The sequence below is a fragment of the Arachis duranensis genome, chromosome 5 (assembly GCF_000817695.3).
Source record: "Arachis duranensis cultivar V14167 chromosome 5, aradu.V14167.gnm2.J7QH, whole genome shotgun sequence".
In the NCBI taxonomy this organism is placed as follows: Eukaryota; Viridiplantae; Streptophyta; class Magnoliopsida; order Fabales; family Fabaceae; genus Arachis; species Arachis duranensis.
The window spans coordinates 84,219,859-84,224,188 of record NC_029776.3 but is presented as its reverse complement, the minus strand read 5'-3'; positions in this window follow the sequence as shown (position 1 = coordinate 84,224,188).

The following is a 4,330-nucleotide window of genomic DNA, read 5'->3' as shown; positions in this document are numbered from 1 at the left end:
ATTCAGTATCACATAATAATTAATTTAACAATAACAAAATGATACAGTAATTTTTTATTAATGGCTTAAAAAATTTGTTAAAAATAACACAAGAAATATTTAAAAAATTTCAATGTCAAATTTATAAAAGTTTTTGTATCATGATTAAAAAATTTTTGTGCTATTTTTCTACTAAATTATATACAATTTAAAATTCTCTTTCCTCCTCTTTTTGTTTCACATTTTTATAATCCTTCTTGTTTTACCTTTTAACAAGGACATGTGTCATGATTAAAAATTTTCAGTGTTAAAATTAAAAATTTTTTTGCATCACAGTAAAAACTTTTAATTCTATTTTTCTAATAAATCTTCCTCTTCCTCCTCCTTATCATCATCATTTCCACACACATTCTCATAGTTTTTCGTGTGTTCATCCTCTTAACAAGAACTTGTGTTACCATTAAAAAAGTTTGATATAAAAAATTAAGAAATTTTTTATGTCCCAATTAAAAAATTGTGGTGCTATTATTTTTGATAAATTATGCACAGTTCAAAATTTTTTTTTGTTTTATTCTCTTAATAAAAATAACAAATTAAAAATTTAAACAAAAAATAAAAATAATCATACAATAATTACGAGGAATAGAAAAAATAAAAAAATAAAGCAACAACAATAGCAATAAAAAATGACGATGAGAAAAAAAACACGTGAGAAGAAGAATAAACACGAAAAAAAATGTATGATTTACGTGCATATTCTCTAAGTATTTTTATTGAGTTTAGACCAATTTAATTTGACTTATAATTAATTAACAAAAATATTTAGATGTATAACAAAACTGTTAATATTATAAATAATTATCTAAAAAATATAGATATAATTAGACAATTAAATAAAATATTTTATATTATAAATACATTATAATTAAACTCATATGGATAATGCTCACAGCCTCGTACTAAAACTTTATATATCATTTTATCCAAGTGTATCATAATTTTTAGACAAAGAAGTAATTAATAAAATGTAAATAAGGATATATAATCTCCTAATAATCCTTCTAATATATCAAATGAAATGAAGTACAAAAAATTAATGTTAACCAACTACTGCTACATATATATTACAATTAATGTATGTATATACCGAAAAAGTGAAAATAATTCCTAAATAATGACAAAATATATATTTGTATGTATTGTTTATTTAACAATAATAATTAAAATAAATATATTATCAAAAAATTAATATTTTTATATTATTATGAAATTTAAATTTTATACTTTAAATAGATAAATAAGTTGAAACGATAAGAGTAATATTTATTATGAAAAATGTTACGTTGACTATAAAGTATAAACCGATTAGGTGATACCACTCTTTTTTATGTATTTATTTTATATTTATTAAATAAAAATATTTAATATTTTTTATTAGTAATAAATTTATTATGTACTTTCAGGACACATATTAATTTATATTTTTAAAATAAATATTTTCATTTTTTTTACGAAAATAGATGTTAAACGTAATAAATAATAAATATTTACACTAGAACTAACTTAGTTATTAAATAAAAAATTTTGTTATTTTGTGTTCTAAAAATATATATTAAAAATATTATAAATAGAATTATTTTAATGAATATTATTAACAATATAAATTTTTTAACATTTCAATACATTAAATACAGTAAAAAAAATTTTAAAAATTTATCATTATACTCTTAAAATATTTCATTAGAATACAAGTTAACTAAATCTTTAAATAAACATATTTTAATAATAATGAATATTGCAATTACTCTTTATTTTTAATTTGTATGCAACTTGCGGCCAACATGCCATATATCAGAGCAAAGAATTTTTTTTCATTTAATAACTAGTTACAGCTCGGTAAATAAAAAAGTAGTGTTTACTATACTTAATAAAATTTATTTAGAGAATAATAAATTAAATCATTTTTCACTAAAAAAATAAAAAGAAAAAAGAAATATCCCCTTAAAAAAAGTGGAGGATTGGACAAATTAAATAAGAAAGAGGAAAGAATAGAAATTGTAGTCATTCTTTAAGGAACTGCCTATTAATTGAGTCCTAAGAAGTCATGAAGCCATAAAACAAAAGGTAGAGTAATTTCAAGTTGATGAGACCATGGATTTCAACAATAGTAATTCATCATCATCATCATCACTTCCACCAAATTCTATGTCAATGCCTCCTTATCCTCTTCCTCAGGACACTCAATAAGAAGACAAAGAAGTCAAATAATTTCTCAATCTTCATTAGATACTACTGTCATTTTTAATTATATATATTTTAAACTCCAATAATTAAGTTTCATCACCAGCAATGTTTTAATTTTCCCTCTGTTATTGCCAAAACATTTATTTTTTTAATGCTTTTTCCTAAATCTTGGACTTTTGGTTCATCTTAAAATCTATAATTTAACTAACATATGTTCTAAGAGTTTATGTTAAAAAAATTAGTTAAAATACTATTTTATAAAAAATATAGAATTTAAATTCTTAATGCATGTATCTACTATGTATTGTGTATTTATTAAAATAAAATTTAAAAAAATTACTAATAATATTTTTAAAAACACATATTAACTAAATGGATAAATCTATCAAATTTCACTTCTTTTTCTTATCTTCTGATTTTTTCCTCATGTTTTATGTCTTTTTTTTCCGATAAAAGTAAAATATAAATTCGTTCTATATATGCATATGCAGAAGTTGGCGTTGGAGCAATTTTGGCACCAGCAATTTATATTTATATACATATTCAAAACATTAACGAAGGTTCTATATTTCCAATAAATTAAATTAAAGCACACATTAATAGAGATGTTTATATATTTGTTTTCAATAATCCATTTAAACTTAATTAATTAATGTTATTTCTTCAATAACTAATCACTTATTTTCGTTGTACTTATCATTATGGTTAAAAAGGAAAAGTATAAGTAGACAATAAAAATATTAAACAATGTGAATAATAGATATATTAGATGTTCATTTTACTAAGTGTACGGATAATTATTTTAATATTAAGATTTAGGTATATAATTTAAAAATGTAGTGTGTTTTTATTTAATTGGTGGTTGTTCATGTTGTTCAAAATAGTCATTATTTACCGAACACTCTCTTAAAAAAAAGCCTAAAAAATTAAAACAACACCAGAAGGGATAAAAATTCATACCTTTTCCAATGATTTGGAGCTTTGAAATTTTTCCTAAATCACAGTAGAAATATATTAACTCCCTAATTTTGAAGATAGCATAAATGCAAAAATAATATTAAATTCAAAAAGAGAAAAATGAGCTAGGATTTACATAAACCTTTTAAGTTACAAAATTACTTTCTAAACCTTTCAATGTAGGATTTCTAATGAAGATACAAACATATAATACAAAGTATTAATAAACCTAATAATTTTTATAAGCTAATAAATACATCATAGAAAAATAAAAATGGATATTTTTAGAAAGAATCTAAAATTATCTTATTTAACTTAATATTTAAATTTTATGTATATAATATTTAAGATTACATATTTATTACATCTGATATTATGTATTTATTTTAAAAATAATTAATAAATATAAAATAAAGTAATTTAGATTGATTTGGGCTATTTTTATTATTTTCAAAGCATTTCATACAAAATTTGGATTTTTTTATTTAAATAAATAAAATAAATCTAATAATTATTAAAATAAATAATTTAAAAAATATTTATGAATTTAAATACCTCAGTCTTATCTCGTTTACACTGTAAATAAGATGATATTGCATGTATTTCGTTTACAGTATAAATTATAGCACCCTAACTATTCAAATGTCACGCTTCTGTCTGCGCCACTCTGTTAACTCAGGTATTACGACAAATATTAAAATATTTAATACTAAAATATGAGCCTGTTTAAAACTTAAACCGAATTTTTCAAAACATACATCCATACTAATATCAATACTTACAAAGGATACATATATATATACATATTAATAATTTTACAAGCATTAACTAATACAATTTCTATCACTCTTACAGAATGTATAAAGATAAAGGCGAGGGAAATCATAATATCTAAAACAATACAATACATTATATAAACAGAAAACAGAATAAACTCTTCGTGACTTCCTCATCCATATCCTGAAAAGGAAACACCTGTAGGGGAGTGAGAACATCGTCCTCGAAAGGGTTCTCACTATAGAGTTGCAGAATTACTATAATAGGATACGTGAAAATAAAACCGTTATAGTGATTAATAACTACCTTATGCGTCTTTTTAAAAGTAAATGTTTACTATTAAAAATCTGAAATCTTTTCTGAAAGAGAAAAC